Below are 18,885 nucleotides of genomic sequence, written 5' to 3' on the forward strand. Positions count from 1 at the left end.
TTCTTTCCCCCTACTCAAAGAAATGCAAACCCGAAAGTATGTGATTTCAGCTTAATAGCAGCTTGGGTAAACTATGTCAGAAGTTGCAGTGTTGTTAAATGTATATGAATTTGAACTTTTACCCTACTGATGAGAAAAAATTTCTGTACAGTTGTTTAACTGTTAAGGAATTTGTAACACTTTTGTAGCCATCTGGTAGCTATTCTGGAGAATTTCCTGGGAAACATAATAAAAAGTAAACTGAGAGAAACTATTACTGATTGAAATGGAGAGGTAAACTGAGGGGAAACTATTTCTTCAGCATTGACTGTTGTTCTCTGGCTGGCTGTGTCTAGAGAGGGCTGTCTATAGGGACCTGAGGCTGCTTATTGGTAATGGAGCTAAAACAGAGAAATTCTGGGGAACACCACCACACAGCGATGCTGGTATACAGGGGATGACTTATAAAGGACTGCCCTGGGGTTTACTCTGGGGTCTGCCTATTGATCCCTACTGATTGCTGATGGATCAATCTATTTCCTAACCCCTTTCCTCCCTCCCTCCTTAACCAATCTCTCCCTTTTGCCTCCTGCACCTCCCAAATCTTCTTGGAAGCCTTTGCTTCTTCCCTCCCTCCTGAGTGAACTATAAAGATACTCCAGTTGTTTTCTCAGTCAAGGGGTTTATTGGGATAACAGGATGGGAAACTGAGGTAAGAGGGATGAGGATTTTCCCTAATCTAAATGAGATAAAATTGAGGGTTTGGGGAGTCACAAGTGTGACTCTAAGACAGTTAGGGAGATGGAGGACAACAACAGTTCAAAATCTTCTTTCTTCTTCACAAAAAATCATTAGGGTCTTTCAGCTTAACCCCAGAAAGAAACAAAGTTCAAAGTCTCTAAGTTTTGTCCTGGCCAGCTCAACTCTCTTATAGACCACCAACTCAAAAGCTTCTCAGTGTCAACTTCAACTGCTCAGAGTCAGAGAAAACAAAAAAGTCAAATCAGCCTCACAAAAGTCTTTCAGCAAGGTTCAAACCTTCAGGGAGAGAGAGTGTCTCCCAGTCAGAGACCAAGTCCAAAAGCCCCTCCCCCCGTCAGCTCAAACTGCCACCAACCAGGGACATTCCATTGGAATCTTCTCTTGACAGACTAGATCTCCAGCCCTGCATCTTGTTGGTCCACAAGTCCTGCAAAACCTCTCTCTTCATGACTCTATCACAGAAATTAGGTCCACATCATAAGTATACCAAGAGGGGGCAGCTGAGTGGCTCAGTGGATGGAGAGTCAGACCTAGAGATGGGAGGTCCTAGGTTCAGATCTGGCCTCAGACACTTCCCAGTTGTGTGACCCTGGGCAAGTCACTTAACCCCCATTGCCTAGCCCTTACTGCTCTTCTGCCTTGGAGCCAATATTGGCTCCAAGACGGAAGGTAAGGGTTTTAAAAAAAAAAGTAAGTACACCAAGAGCCAGCTTGTCTCATACCATTCAGTTTCTTGAATTTTTTTTACAAGTGAATAGCATCACTACTAAAAAGAGAAGAACAATCCTGGTCATGGTGCAATATTGCAATATTACTTTAACCATTCACTGTGGAGGTGGGATTGTGAGTTATGATGAACTAATATGGACTTTTCACCATCTAAGAATTAGAATGACAAAGTTAAAGGTAAGTAAACAATCTGGAAAAAAAACATTTTCTACATTGCTCATGAGTATGTTGCAAGTGACATAATCATTATTTTACTTGGATTGTCCTGGGAATTTGAGATATGGTCAAGGAGAGCTTCACTGGCCCCATTTTCCTTCCTCTCTGAAGCCTCTGTAGTTATTTGGGAACCTGATTCCTTGGGGAATTATTCACAACTCTGTCATATCCATAACATATGCTAATTTTTGGGTGGTTTGTTTAGTTCATGAATAAAGGGGGATAGATTGAAATGTTGGTTCCTTGGAAAAGTCATTTGACTTCTTTTACATTTAGTTTTTTCTCTATGGAATAGGGATAATAAAATGTTACCTATCTCAAAGGGTTTGGGGGAGAAAAGTGTTTGAAAACCCTGAGACTTTATAAAAATGTAAGTAATGGCCCTTTCTAGTGAGCCAGTGAAAACCATTTGTTGAATGCCTCCTTTGTAGCAAATACTTTTTAAAAACAAGATTCCAATACTGAATTGTTTCAGCTATTTAATAAGAGTTATTGATATGTCCAAAAGTCAGTCCTTTTTTTGAAAATTATACCTACACCCACACATCTTTATTTGAAATAGATGTTATTCTTTCATTTAATGTACATGACAGGCCCAGAGATCAAAATTTCTATTTCTTTTCCATCATCTCTGACTTTTTCCAGTATAAGGAAAGGAAGTCCCATAATATTATTTAAGAGCCTTTTGATATCGCCAACTCCCTGGAGTTTAGCACTTCATGTCCCTCCTAGCTCTACCATGCTGTTTTTGTGCTCTGCCACTCAATCAAAAATAGCTGGTATGGCAGAAAGAATGCTGGTTTGGGAATCAGGAGACTTGGGTTTAATCTTTGTGGTGATATTGCAGCCTCATAAATTGGAATTTAAAAGGGATCAGAGAGATTTTCTAAATCAAGCCCTCTAATTTTACAGATGGAGAAACTTAGGCCCAGAGTTAAATGACTTACTAAGATTATTTAGGTGGTAAAAGGCAGAATTGGAATTTAAACCCAATTCCTCTCGAGTATAAATCCTGCAGTCCTTTCATTGTAAGTAAGTAGATTTTGAATAACTACATTTACTTATTTGTTCCTAGTTTCCTCCTGGCCTTTAAGTTCCCGATCAACTCTCAAATCTTATGATTCTCTGTCTAATAAATGATGAAATACTTTCACCAGAGGAACTCACAAAACTTTATAGCTTTTATTCTTTTATTAATTCTCACTGTATATTAAGGTGATCAATATTATCTTCAGTTTTTAAAGTGGGAAAACAGGCCAAAACTAAGGATTTTTTAAAAATCAAAATTTATATTATACCATCTCTTTCATCTTTTAAACCTTCCTTTACATATCTCTGCTACTTTATAAGTAATTTCACATTATAGTGTAAACTGTTGTCTGTTTGATTAAAAGTATTAGGTGACTATTAATTTTTGTCTCACTATCATAAGGGGAATTTTTATAAAGCACTTTAAGATATTGTTGCTATCACTAGAACATTCAGAGCAGTTGTAATCAGCTTCTTGTACCCAACCTTTTTATTTAAAAGGATAAGTGAGTTTCTGTCTAGGTACTTATGAATTATTCAGAGAAGTATTTCTCATACATCCCTAAGGGAAACATATGAGACAAAAGATCAAATAGGAGAATCACACAGGGAAAGTTTTATGTTTCACCTTTATAGCTTTTCGAGACATATGAGCTCCCAGACAAATGCCAAAAGCTTCATTTTCTGGCAGAAGCAGGCAATGGACCTAAAACAGGAAAGCTACATGTAAGAGACTATTGAGATCACCATTTGGGGGTTTTCCTTCTGACTCTTAGAAATTAGTGGCTTTACTTTTGGGGTACTCTCCAGACTACTTAAGTGCTATATAAGGTGCTAGCTTTTGTTTCAAGGCACCCTCCCCCCACCATGTTCCCTGTGCTTTTTCTTAGCCATCTTGAAGTGTCCAAAAGCAAACTGAACTGCAGTCAAACTTAATCCTCTGACACTGTGAGCTCTTTGAATATTTATTGCACTGGAGAAATATTTTGAAAAGTACAGTTTCTTAATGTCGAAGACCTTTGCCTAGGACTCTTAATAATAAAACCTGAAGGGTTGCATGGAAAATTTTTTTTCTTAGTTAATTTGTAAATAAGAAAAAATGGGTTATATCCTCCCCTGATTTAGACCCAGGAGAGTGTGATACAGTCCCCAGAGTTCTGAGAGGAGCAGAGCTTGCCTTTACTTTCTAGCCAACAATAAACCTGGTAGCAAGTAGTTTTTAATTTCCTCCACTTCTACCAGTAGTTTTTTGACTGAGATATACTTGGAGTGACGCTCCTGAAGGAGAGATTGAGTTCCTCAGTGCAGAGACTCCTCTGCTTCCACCTTCTGATCCTTTACCCATGTCCCTCTCTAATAGCTTGGAGAACACATGGGATCTATACTGCCTCTGCATAGATTACTTCAAGGGAATAGAAAAGAAGAGACAAGGGTTCTTCATATATTGGGGATGACCTTTTGAGGGTATTATGTAGAAAATAATTAAATATAAATCGCTATAATCAGTTAGTAATCCCAAGGAATTCCTGGGAGTATCTTGTTGAAACCTGGGGGCCAGCAGAAAGAAATTAAAAATAAGGATTTTGCACATGAAGGGAAACTAGAAATCTTGTGGGAGGGTGGAATGTGGGGTGACTGCAGGTGAGAAGAATGGAGAAAGCTGGAGAGTGGCTTGATCTGAGAAAGAAATAAGCATGGCTGGGGCCAGCTCAGAAAGAACTCTGCATATTTATTGTGAAGGATATTCATTTGCTGTCTTAGGTAAAAGAAGTAACTACATTAAAGTATGAAATGAGCTTATCCTCTGTTGCAAAGTATAAGGTAATGGGAAATTTAAACATTTGTACAAATGTAAATATTTTATCTTGTAATGAAGACTGTTTTTAATAAAGACGGATCTTACAAATGCCCTTGACATAAGGATTGTAAACAGAATCCCAAGTCATTAAGTGGTTAATTATTGTTTCCAACTGTAATATCAACTGATATTTGGTCTTTTGCCTTGGTATATTTTTATTTCAGAGAAGAAGAAACAGAAAAGGAGAGATCTGTCAACATGGTAAAGCAATATCTACAGTGTTTAGAAGGAACAAGGCAGAGTGATAAAGTAAAAGAGGTTAGGAAATTAGTAATCACAAATAATCAAAGGACTAGATTTTCCACCTAGGATATCTATAGATGTGTCTTAATCTGTTTTGTATAAACATATGAAATTTACATGTTGTTCTTTAAAGCCTTTATCTCTAAGTAAGTATATGAGAGTAATTAGTGAAATCCAGAGCAATTATAGCAAACTCATTCTGGTTTGGGGTGGAGGTGGAAGAATGTGGCTGACTGAGGACAAGAGGACAGTTTCCCCAGGCTGTTTTTTCCAGATCTGGCCCATTTGCTCAGTATAGCCAAAGACAGAATGACCAGAATGTCTTTGCAAAATGGGAACATCTGGTGGCCCTATGATAATGTCAGTACTGGCTTTTAAGTAAAATTTGTGAGATAATATGGCAAAGGAAGAGCAAGAGATTTCAGGAGAGAGTTAAACATGGAGAAGAGCCAGGAAGGTTGTGTGTATGAAAGCTGATAAGAGAGGAATAATAGCAAGGGGGAAAGTAGAAATAAGGGAAGAATGTCTACATTTATTCTAGAAGTCATTATGATGCCTCGCATTCTTTTAATGCTCATGACATACTGAGAATAGGAATGAAAAAGAAACAGATGGTCGAGGTAAGCTTGTGTTTGGTGGGATGGACCTTGCTTAAGAAAGTAAAAGTATCTAGAACAGTAGTTATTGGAATCCAGCACAGTGACCTTAGAATACTAGTTGGTCTGTGGGGTGTAATAGATGATATTTGGAAGGTATATTTGATGGATAATAGATAACTAATGTATCAGGTATCTTCCTTTGCCTACCCTCCTCCCTTTTATGCTTCCTTTCCTCCCTTTCCAATCTCTTCTTCCCTTCAATTTCCCCTTCCCCCTTCTTCAGCCTCCTTCTAAGTCACTCAGGGTGAGCTATGATATTTCAGAGGAAATACTCTTTTCTATTCTTTATCTCAAGTAAGGGTTTATTGAGGAAAACAGGAAAGATAATGAAGGTAAGAGGGATGGAGGTTTCCCTATTATCTACAGTGATTCTTATGTTAGAGGATATTGAGAGAAATGGCGATTCAGTCACTAGCATGAAATAGCCAGTCAGAGAGAGATATGTGGACTATTGTCCTTCTTCTTCTGCCTTCAAATTAGCCAGGCCACCTCCAGCTTGGTTATCCCAAATCCCAGAGATAAACCCAGCTTCTTCCTTCACAGTCACCACCATCAGCCCAAAGACCAGAAAAAAACAGTCATCTTTGGTTTGACTCCAAACTGCTTTTCTGGTAACATTCCAAATGGAATTTTCCTTTGATTGACAGCTGATCCATTTCGAGCTTCTGTCCTTTGCATGCATGGCTCTTCCACAATTCCTCCCTTTTTATATTTTAAAAATGCACTCAGAATTTTTAAAATGATACTTATCTTTTGGATATATTTTGTCATATTTCTAACTATCTAATTCTTAACATTGTACTATCTTAAATATTCCTTTACCCTCTCAAAATAACAAATCCTAAACTTATCTTAGCTATTCTGTCTGTCTAGTTCTATGCTAAATTTTGGATAAAGGAAAAATGGTTTGGGTAATAGGGATTTACATGAATATGGTTTTGACATAATAACTCATGTATCGATTTTAAACAATTTCAACAGTATTTTGAATATGTATCTGTTTTATCTCTTAATGTCTATAAATTCAACAAAGTAATATTTTCTATTACTAACAATTGCTAACCTACAATTATAATGCAATCTAACTTCTATACTTAGGTAGTTTTATGTCTGTCTCTACTTCCCTAAGACTTTAAACAAATTCTCTAAACTGTCCCTATAGTTTAGTTATTAGAACATAAATTATTCTAATATAGTTAGTTTGTTAGTGCATTAGTATTTACATGTGTACAGAGGTTGTATTATTACAGATTTACATATATACATCCATAATACATTGTTCTAGATTTCTGTTCTGTAAAGATTAAAATTTAGGGAATATGGGAGACTGAGGCAGGTAGAAATTAGTTTCTCTCTGCAAGGAGTATTATATTTTTTTAGAGGTTTATTGAAGATTAAGGATTAAAGAAAATACAGGATAAGAGACATGTGTCCAGGCCATAGAGAGGCCTAGACACAACCTCACCTACATTATGAAAAAAAGCCAGGCCTGCCCCAAAACGGAAGTCCAAGAGTGAGAGAGAGTCCTCAAAAGCCTTTGAATCAGCTTAAATACCTTCTTGATCTCGGCCCAGGTGAGATTACAAGGCATTCTGGGGAAGTGGAGCAAAGGCTCGTGGGGATTGTAGTACTGTATTCGAGTCTATTTTTTACAGTTCTAGATCTCAAAGAAATATCTTTGTCTGATTAAATTTTCCACAGAAATTTATATATCATGTGACTTTTCTGTTTTGCAACTATGTTGTATACTTAGACATTCCATGAGATATCTTCCTACGCTATATTTTTGGGTAGCATGTGTGTCTCATTCTTACATAACCTCATTATCACAAGTCCAAACTTTCAAAGTCCTTCCATGTCCTTTGATATTGATTGTAGAAACTCTATGTGTCTAAGTCTCTTGTCATCTGGTCAGCATACCACTCTTGTCTGCTGTCACTCTTGATTGTAGTTCTGTGTTCTTCAATTCAGGATCAGGAACTGGATCAGGAACATACTGGAACAATCAGGAACATGCATGCACGTAAAGTTTTTACATGTTCATGTATGTAAGATTGAAAGTTTCATTGTACATGGAAGTAAGCTATGAGTTCTTCATGAGTGCTTGTCAGAATTCATCATTTATTCTTCATGTGTGGAAAGTAAGCATTACATGTGTTCATCTTCATGCATGGAAGTAAACTTACTTGTGTTAATCTTCATGGGTGGGTGTAAGCAGTATAGTATAGTGCATAAGTTCATAGAATTTTGTTAAGAATATGAAATTGAATTTCTTACCTTTTTGCTTTTTGAATTTTTCACAAGGTGATCTGTTGTGTGTTTTCTTTAGTTATGTCTTGGAGATAGAATTTGGATATAAGGTATTTCATTTGGTTTGGAGTTATGTATTCATTTGAAATAACATTGTTTCTTTCTTTGCTGTTCCTATTGTAGGCAGATAGTTTATATAAAATATGTAGAGATTTTTCTATGGCTGCTAAAAATATACCCTCCAATATCATGTATTACAGGGGGTACTGAAAAACTAAGAGAGCAAATGCAATAGAAGAACTTAAGGAAAATCAGAATTAGACTATGTCAGTGTTATTTCTGTTATCTCTAATAGATAAAATTGAAAGAGTAAAGTTTCTCATACATCATCCATTCACTGGAAAGTCAATGTTCTCAGGGCAGTCTGTAGACTAAATGGAAGCAAGAGAACCAACATCCAAAGAAAAATAAAGAGTTAAATGGCCTTTTGCAGTAGTAATTCTAATGGAAATTGAAATAGAAGAAAAGTTAAGAGATAAAAAGGAAATATTTGGAAATGAGTAGATTAACCTTGAATGATTTGTAAAGGTGAATGTGGTTCCTGAGGACAGCTTGCACTCTTCCTTTATGTAGAAGTACTTTGGGGCTCTTTTAATACTGAGAGGAGACACCTTCAGGCTAAAGAATTCATGATTTGATTCTTTTAGTATTTTTTGTTTTCTTTAATCTTGTTTTCTTGCTTCATAGAAAAGTATTATTGTGATAAATCTCTAGTAACACCAATGGATAGTAATGGGATAAATGTTATTAACATTCTAAGAAGATTAAGCATGCTGTTGGCAAATTTCTGGAGAAGAGACTAGCTGAGTAATTGAATAAAGCAATTGATTACAAAATAGCAAAAGGTATCTTTGTTGTTTACTGATAGAGTATCTGAAAGGAGAACATTAAAATCTATTGTATGGTAGGGCTTATCTTATGGATTTTTTTCCTCATGTAACAATTTTAAAGGTTGATCTAGAAGTAATCATCAAAGCATAACCAAATAAATGCTATCCTAGAAAAGATGAAGGATCCTTGATGGTTTTCAAAATTCTGTTTGAGAGAGACTTAAAGTTAAAGGGTTTTTTTTGTTTGTTTGTTTGTTTGTGAAAGTACTTCCCCTGTTACTTATGGATAAACTTCAGTGTCATAGGAGAGTTAAAAGTGAACAGCCCAGGTGGATTCTTGCTGGGCTAAACCTACCATGCTAAACTCCAAAGCTTTGTTCATTTTTTTTCTTTTCTCCTCTCTCCCTCCCTTTCCTTCCTCTGCTTCTTTATACAAAAAAAGTCTATCTGTTTAATTTTTCTCTGGAGCATTTAGTTATGATTCTTCAGCAAAATTGCTTGTGGCTGATTTTTCTGTAGTTGGCACAGTGTTTTCTAATTTGTTTTCTGTTGGTGGAACGAAGCGGCATAGAATCAATGGAGAGCTTTCAAAGAGTACATCAAGGGAATGTTTCCCTGAACATGTCTCCAGATTTTGCTCATCATAATGGTAAGAGAGCCAGTATCCCGCCCCAAAGTATAGACACAAACAGTGATTGAGATGAGAGGAAAATGGTAATGCTAGAGGTATTCAACCAGTCTCAAAGAGACTGCCATCAATCCCTTCTGTTACATACTATGATTAAAATACAGACATAATTAGAGTAATGATGTGTGATTGAAACACCTTTTTGCTTTGAAATGCTGATAGAAATAAGTTGCTTTTAGCCAGAATGTACTTGTTTCTTTGTGTACATTGTAATAGAGAATGATGGTTGGAAAATAAAACTTGAATATGGTTCAGTAGACAAGGTCTGATTTGTCAGTTTTAAGAAAGGCAGTCTGGTGTTAACAGAAGGAGGACTGTACCAGGTTTTAGAAGGCTTTGTTCAAGTTTGTTGCCCACTTACCTTCTGAATCTTTCTGATCCTTTGTTTACACATCTGTAAAATGGAAATAATGATAATTGCACCACCTACTTCACATTTTATGGGGAAGTACTTTATAGACCACAAAGTGATATGCCACTGTAAGCTGTCATTGTCATGTGGAGACTTACCACCTAAGAAGTAGCCACCCGATGATGAACATTTTTTAGTCAAAGCAACTCATGAAGAACAGTGACTAAGATATAGAGGGGGTTCTCAGTCTGCCTCAATGGAGGGTACCAGCACACTGATGGAAAAAAGCTAAGAAGTTAAGTTTTGGACATTTGGGGTTTAAGGATTCCTTCAGTAGTGACTCCCCACATTTGTGGCTTCAACCTTAGTTTCATGAATTATCTGCTAACAATCCATTGAGAATTTTTTTCAGAGAAAGAATAAAAAAGATTAGAAGATCTCTTGATGATTATCATTTTGAAATAATGAGGTTAGGGTTTAGTATCTTATTTAAACTTTTTTTTTAATCTCTCTCTGTGTCTCACACAGTATTCTGCCTACAGTAATTGTTTCATGTATGTTTATCAAGAAAAATTCCAGGGCCTTTAGGAGTGGGTTCTGGGATATTTGCCAATTTGCCTTTTTATTGATCCCATCAGACCAAAAGAAATAGAAATGAATCAGATGAAGTGCTTCAGGATGATGCAGCATTTTAATACTAAGCTGTAGCAACAAGGGAAAAAGCCTGCTGGCTCCTGGCTTCCTTGGCCGCAGAATTAGAATGCATTGTAAGAGGAACATTCAGTGCAAAGATTTATGGACAGTTGACACAGATGTTAATCTTTTTATTTGTGTCTCTCCTGTTTAGACATAGCTTTTGAATTGGAAAAGACCTCCAATGTCATCTATTCTAACCTTTTTTTCCCTTGTAGGAAACCCACCCTTGAACACTCTAGGTGACAGGTGACAGGATCTTCTGGGTCAGGGCTTGGGATAGGAATTGGACCTATGATTTCACTGGTCGAGGGAATGCTTGGTGAGGAAACCTCGTGCCCATGTGGGTCACCAGCATGCACCCTGCAGAATGACAGTGTTGGGACTTGTACTCAGATTTTTTTGGCTCTGAGGCCAGTTCTCTAGCCACTGTGCCATGCTGTTTTTCATGATGCTTAGGCCTCACACAGTAATTTGCTTTGAGACTCTAATGGACTTAGAAGGTTTGTGTATTCAATTCAGTAAACTTTTACTGAATCCCTACTGTGTACAAGAAAATTAAAGCCTATCTGTGCCTGTGCTCCATTAGTGACTCCTAGACTCCTTGTAGGCAGGGGCCACATTTTCTTTTAAACTTTGTTTTGCACATGCCACCTAACAGATCTCTGCAAACAGTTAGCACCTACTAAATGTTTGTTGAATTCTTGTCCCCTTCTGTTGTTAGGTAGATCTAGTAGATCCTCATATTAAGACTAAAATCTCTCTCCTGAAACTTCCATCCATTAGTTCTTTTTTGCTATTGGCAGTTATAAAGATGGCCACTCTGCCCAGGGACAAGGCAAATAAGTGATGAACAAGATACTTTCTTAGTTGGCTGTTTTCATGCTCCACATAGGGAGTGGGGAGGTGTTTATATATATATATATATATATATATAAAATAGTTTTTAAAATGTCTTTTTAAAAAAACTGTTATATTCTTTCTTAACATTGATACTGAGTGTTGGTTCCAAGACAGTAGAATGGTAAGGGCTAGGCAGAGGGGTTAAGTGACTTCCCCAGGCTCACATAGCTCAGAAGAACATCCTGAATCCAGGCTTGGCTCTCTACCTAGCTACCCTTATTAATTTTACTTCAACAGCTGCTCCTCTGTGATATAAGGTACAAAAGAGATCCTCTTTATAGCAAATCTTGCTCTATCATAAGGTTCCAGGCCAATTTTAGTTCACATTGATTTTATATTTGATGAATAACAATCATTATTCATTTTCTAAAATAGGAAAGAATATTGATTATTTGTCCATTTGTCTTATGTTATAAGATACCAGGAGAGGAATCAGCAATAGTGGCCATAATTTGGCTACTTCTGTTCTGGAGGTTTGGAGCCACATTGTTGCACTTGCTCTGTGCAATGCCAACTTGTCCCAATTCAGTTCAACAAAATATTTTTTAATGCCTACCATGTTCAGGATCATGTGCTTAGGGTTTGGAGAGAGAGAGAAAGAAGTAAAATATATTCTTTCCTCATTAGGAGCCTATAATCCAGCGGTTCTCAACCTCTCAATTTGTAGCAATGAGAATACATAATGCATATCAGGTATTTACATTCCGAATCATAACTGTAGCAAAATTACAGTTTTGAAGTAGCCACCAAAATAATTCTTTGGTTTGGGGTCACCACAACATGAGGAACTGTATTGCAGGGTCACGGCATTAGAAAGGTTAAGAACCTCTGCTGTAACCTATTAAGAGAGAAAAGGAGACAAGCATTTATTAAGCACCTACCATGCTATGTACCAGGAACTGTGAAAAGTGCTTACAAATGCTGTTTTATTTGACCATTACAATTGGTCATAGGAGGCATATGCCATTATTTTCCCATTTTACAATTGAGAAAACCAAGGCATACAGAAATTAAGTGATAGACCCAGGGTCACATAGCCAATAAGTGTCTTGTAGTTGAATTTTAACTCAGGTCTCCTTGACCTGCAGGGCCAGAAATCTATACATTGTGCCACTTTGCTGCTTCTAAGATGAGACATGATACAACTGTCATTTGAAAGAAAATGTAGTAAGCAGAACGTAGACATACAAAGGAAGTTCTGTGAGAAAAACTAGAGAGAGAGAAGTCTAGTTGATGGGATGTAAGAGCTTTATGGAAGACCTAATAACATGTTCTTGAAGGAAGGAGGAGTATGCTGAGTAGGTAGAAGTGGATTGAGGGCATTTCAAGATTAAGGTTAATATGACTAAAAGTATAAAAGTTTGGCAATGTTTTGGGAGTTAGCATCATTCTATTTGGGTAAAGAAAAAGGTGAGCTGCTTAGTAAATACACTTTGTGCATAGAACAGAACAAAGGTCAGTAAGAAACATAGTCAAGCAGGACAGCTTTGGAGATAAGATTTTGAATTTAATATATGCTAAAAGAGAAGAGCAGACTGTTCAGTGTAGATTCTTGGTATCTTATATAGCTTTCTTTTTCTGTTCTGCTTTATAGAAATACTTATTTTATTAGGTGTGAATATTTAAAATTTTTTTTCATTCTTAAAAAAAGGTAAACAGTGCATTTTGTTAGTGAACATATCCATTATCCTACCATAGGAGAACCCCAATGCATATAAGATATTTATAAGTACATTCGTTCTTCATGAAATGAGAATTTTGATGGTCCAGGGCAGTATTTTTTTAAAGAAGTATTTCACAAAATTTTACAGTCTTTATTCGGGGAACATAAAAGATAAGTCATCCTTTCACATATCTCCTTTAATTTAGTTCAAGGAATATTCCTTAATGCCAGAAAAGTAGATTATACTAGATTTTGTGGGATACAAATTTTTAGAACTTAAAGGAGAAATGACTTTTAATCTCAAGTAACATTCAGTGCCTCTGCCAAGATGTGGTGTACACTCAATCTGGAGGAAGATATTGACATTTAATTAGTAACATGATGTCAAATAAATTACTTAAACTCTCCATACCTTAATTTTCTCAACTATAAAATGGAATAAAAAAATCAGTCAATTAATCCACAAACATTTATTAAGTGCCTTTTGTGTTCCAGGGACTGTACTAAAAAAAAAAAAAGAGGCAAAAGACAGTTCCTGCCCTCAAGGAGCTTGTAGCTTAATGAGGGAGATAACATGCAAACAAATATATACAAAGCAAACTATAAAGAGGGTAAATAGGAAATAATTGAGAGAAGGAACTGAAATTAAGAGTGGTTGAGAAATGAGCCCACAGAGAGGGAGAAATTTAATATGAGAGTGGGGATGACAGAGGAGACAGTCACTTGGAGGAAGAGATGGAATGGGATCACTTGAACAAGGGTTAGCCTTGGTCAGGAATAAGAATCTGAAGCCAAGGTGACAGAGGATAGGCATCTTAGTGATAGCTGCAGAAGGCCTCTTTATTAATAGAGAATGCAGAAGAAGAAGAGTGAGCTCATAGTGATGGTCTCAAATTTTTTTTTCTGTAAAATATGAGGCAGGATTCTCAGCTGAGAGTGAGGTGGGAAATCATGGAAGGTTTGAAGAGGGATTAAAGGTTTAGAAGAGCCACTGTGGAAAGTAGCATAGGGAGTTGATTAGGAGGTATAATTACCAGTAGCAGTAAGGGCACAGGTGAGGTTATGTAGCATAAATTTGTAGTGAACCCCGTCAGAACAGTTGGATGGTTTACTACTCTCCTCAGCAGCAGGTGTGTGGGAGTGAAAGGCTGAGGCTTGGCTGGGTGTGATTGGGGATATGATAAGGAGGCTAGGGATTCAGGAGAGGAGGACAGAGTTGAATTGGTTCACCAGGGAGTCAAGGTGGGGAAAAGAAGAGTTGCTAGTACAGAGAGATGGCTGAGAGAAAGAAACTGGATTACAGTATAGGTGAAGAATAGGTTTATGTAAAGGGAAGAAGAAGGATAGTTGAAAAGTCAGTAGAGTGTGGTCAGATAAGGACATTTCAGAATTCTCAAATATGGAGGTGGTACATTTGTGGGTGATGGCAAAATTAAAATATAACCATCTTTTGTCTGACTGAAATTCAATGATGAGTAGCTCATGGGAGGTGAATAGATTGAGGAACTGAGGGTTAGGGTGTTTGAGGGAGAATGCATTTATATAATGAAGTACTCAGGAGAGGAAAAATCCCAAGGGAAATATCAAACTCATTGAGAAAGGAAGGGGAATGACTTTGAGGTCTGTAAACAGTAACTACCAGGATTTTCATAGAATGTCATATATGATCTGCCTCCCTCAATGGGTTCTTTAAAAATTAAATGAAAGATAATGGATATAAAAACACTCCGAAATATAAAAGTTCTTTAGAGAGGTGGTGAATGATTATTATTAATACAGTACAGAAGAAGTAGGTAAATCTCTTCTAAATTTATTATGAGGGAGTAGTATGGCTTGAATTGAACTACCTCTAAGGTAATCAGTCCTAAAATCCCAGGACTCTGCAACCTCTTTCATGTTGCTCAGGATAGCCATTCTGTAGGAGATCAACTATAAGCAATAAGTTTTGAAGGGCTGAGTAGTGCATATTGGCATATAATGGTGAGATGGAGAGATGATAACAAGGCAAGAAAGGGAAACAGAGTAGTCCTGGAATTTAGAACATGTTGAGGCGAATAGTAAGAATTTATCACCATGTAGGTAAGTTAGAACTAGATTGTAAGGGGCCTGGAGTACCAAATTTAGAATTTAAGTTTGATCAGTAGGCAATGGAGAACCCTGAATGTGGACTCCAGTCCACAAGCATCACTTTGCTGCTGCTTAAGGAAAAATACATTCCATATTTATTTCTGTTTTCTGTTTTGTAGTCTTCAGTGACTAATTATAAGTAGCACAGTTGAGTTACCCATTAGTAATTATAGATCTATGATTATTTTAAATGTGACATACTATATTCAAACCACTTATTCTTAGAAATTCTGGTGCTTTCTTTCTATGCAATTTGACATGTCTTTTCATTGGCTTTCTGTTTCACAGCAATTACTCAGCTCCATTTTTGTTGTTATAAGATGATTATCTCTGGGTTTTCTGTATTTTCTTGGGCGATTGTTGTCTAATTCTTCTTTAATATAGTCCCTTATAGAGATTAGTTCCATTTTCATCTCTCTAAATTTCTAGTGTTATTCTTCCTATCACTGATGTAAGATCTCCCTTAGATAAACATGTAGAAGTGGATGTTGGTTCAGTTGGGTTTTTTCCTAACAAGAGATTGAAAATGGATCATCACCATTGTGTTTCTGGCCACATACCATCTTTCCACCTACTCATTTCCAAGTCATTTGGTGCTGGCTAAAAAGCTTTCATGTTCAGTACCAAAGTATTGGCCTTTTATGTATCATTTGTGGTTTAGTTCCTCCTTCCCCCCCCCAGTTAAGTCCAAAAATTTGATGTATATACCAAAAAAGTTTTCTCCTGGGAGAAGGTCTCCCGTTCAATAGAGTCAATTAAAAGGATAGACAGAAACAAAGTTTTGATCTTTCAACAGTCTATCAAAATTATTTCATGCCTCCTGTCTGTTTATTTAATATATATAGTGTTTTAATAATGGTAACAAACTTTCTGCTCAAACCTCACATAAATATTTGATTTTGCCCCTTTTCCAATGCCAAATTCCACAGTGGCATGAACCAACTTTCTCCAATATATTAAGCAATTCTATTCCCAACCACCAAATATTCTCTCAGGGTCTAGGAGACAGTGATCTACACACAGTAGGTACTTAATAAGTAAATGTAGAATTGAGTTGCTTAATTAAATTGAATTTCAGGGCACTGTGCTCAGAAGAGATAAAAAAGATAAATAAGATAAGATGGTTACTTTATTAAAACCAGACCAAAAAAAATGATAAAACTGCTGAAGGAACAAAATGTTAAGAATTTAAAGAGAATTGATTTTTTTTTAAGTAGAAAGTAAGGGGTTATAGATTTCAAACCATTACAACGTAGTAATATTCAAAACTATTTGGTATCCATTAAAACAATACAAAATACAAGCAGTGGAACCAGCTAGCTACCCAAGTTCTAGAAGCAAGTCAACATAATAGCATAGTGTTTCATAAACCCAAGGATATTCTCTATGGGAATAATGACAACTCTCTCAGATATTCAATTGGAGTTGCTATTTGACAGAACCTGCTGGGAAAACTGAAAAGTAGTGTGGCAAAAATAAGCATTTGACCAACGTCTCACTTTATGTATCACAATAAGCTCCAAATGAATGCTTGATCTAGAAGTAAAAGGGTTGAATTATAAACAAATTAGAGGACAATGGAAGGAGATATTTTTCACAGTTAGGGATTGGAGAAGAGTTTTTTGACCAAATAGGGAATAGAAATGAACATAAAAAATAGAATGGACAGTTTTGATTACATACATTTAAGTAGTTTTTGTATAAACAAAATCAATTCAGAATTAGAAGGTAAAACTATTTACTGAGGAAAATCTTTGCAATAAATTTCTCTAACAATCATCTGATGTCTAAGAGAGATAAAAAGTTAAAGGAATACAGGCTCATGACCCTGGGGGAGGGGGGGGGTAATTCAAAATCCCTAATAAGAAAAGAAAAGCTAATAAAAGCTGTACTTGAGATTCTGCCTCTCACCCATTAGATTGGCAAAGATGGCAAAAGAGGATAATGGCAATTGTTAGACAGGCACACTCATTCTCTGTTGATGACGCTTTGAATTGCTCTAACCATTTTGGAAAGAAATGGATGCCCATGAAATGGGAAGTGGCTGAACATATGCTATATGAATGTAATGAAATATTATTGTGCTGTAAGAATTAACAAGAGGGATGGATTCAGGTGAGCAGGAGTATAACTTCCACTGTTATTAGAAAGGAAAACAATTTTAAATCAATCAATTAGAAACATTAATTAAGGACCTACTTCCATTAGACATGTGCTAGGGATACAAAAAGAGGCAAAAGACAATCCCTGCCATCAGGTAGCTCATAGTGTAATGGGGGAAACAACATGCAAACAAGAGGAAAAGACTTCCTATAGAAAGTGGGAATTCAGCTAGGACTTTTAGGAAGCCTGGGAGGTTAGTAGTTAGAGTAGAAGAAAGACAGAAATAAGAATTCTTATCAATGTAATAACCAGAACTGATTATGAAACCTGTTTCCCACCTCTTGGCAGAGAAGTAAGAGAGCAGAGATAAAAAATGAAACATATATTTTCAGACTCCCCTAATGTCTGAATTTTTTTTGGTGAAACTATATATTTTTATTACAGTCGTGAGCTTCTGTTCATGTGTGAGCATGTGCATGGGTTAAGTCAGAAAGGACAATAGGGTAGTGAAAAGTGATGGTAATGTTTAAAAAAGAAGAAAATAAAGAAAAACGTTAGTGAAACATACACATATACAAAATACACAGAAGAAAGCAAAAGGAAGGTCTGAGGGGAACAATTAGAAGTTGGAGCAATGTTGGTACTGTCATGCTGACTTTAATATATACATGAAAAAAATTCTGTACAGTAGAGATTGTTTCATTTACAGTCATTTGTTCGTTCTTGTAGTTAGAATTATTCATGCTCATCAAATCAAAATAAAAGAATTTAAGAGTAAGACATGGCTCAGAGTTTGTAAGGAATTTACATTCTAGGGAAATCATAAGATCATAAAAATATATAGTTAAATATCATACAAATTTGAATATAGGTATATAAGAAAAGTATAAAGTACTATAAATCTTCAGATAGAAAGTCGCATGTGAGCTGGACTTTTGAGTTTTCTCTTGAGAGTTTTCTCTTGAGCTATCTGGCTCTCACCTCTTCTCTGCTTGACACGTGCCCATAAGAGCCTGCTTTCATACTTCCTTGTGTCTTTTGACTCACAGCCATCTCTTCACTGCAGTGGTAATCAAGGCCATGCATGGCTTGCTGATATCAGCACTGAATTATGAGCAAAGGCAAGAGGCCAGGGAAGTTAAGGTGTAGCATTTGTCATTAACCTCTTGTGTCTATGAGAGACAAAGGGGAAGGAATGAGGAAAGAGAAGAGAGTAGAATTGAAGAGTAGATTAGACAAAAATTTGATCAGACTGTTAGAATTATGCAAAATCTATTCTCCTTCTTTCAAAATGCCTAATCTGGTTCTCTATACCCAGGACCCATGTAGTTATTATTCAACAGTGGTAAATCCTTTCAACTATAATGATGCTAAGGCACATTTTTTATAGAATTTTTCTCCATTGCCTCCCCTGCCCCCAACTTGGATATGATCTCTCCTACAGCTTTCATGCCTGTTGATGGGCTTCTCACCCAAGCATTACCATCTGCCAGAAACATGTGGGCTTCAAAACCTCTTTTCTTGAAGTTTTGAATTTTTCTTAAAAATGAGCCATAATTTTCTTGTCAACATTGCTTCTGTGGCTTTTCCTTGGTTTCTTGTAGGCTAAATGACTTACTAATCTTAAGCATCTACTTTACATCCTCAAAAACACAGGCTCCTAGGATTCAGAGTAAGGGACCTCAGAGAACATTTAATATATCATTTATATGGAAACTAAATTGACCATGGTTACCTAGGT

General features: G+C 36.4%; 1 protein-coding gene across 9 annotated transcripts in view; it reads left to right on the forward strand.

The window, feature by feature from the left end:
• TTC7B (tetratricopeptide repeat domain 7B) overlaps positions 1 to 18,885 on the forward strand; it is a 353,505-nt gene that overhangs the window by 276,347 nt on the left and 58,273 nt on the right. The window lies entirely within an intron of this gene.

The sequence above is a fragment of the Monodelphis domestica genome, chromosome 1 (genome assembly GCF_027887165.1).
Source record: "Monodelphis domestica isolate mMonDom1 chromosome 1, mMonDom1.pri, whole genome shotgun sequence".
Classification (NCBI taxonomy): Eukaryota; Metazoa; Chordata; class Mammalia; order Didelphimorphia; family Didelphidae; genus Monodelphis; species Monodelphis domestica.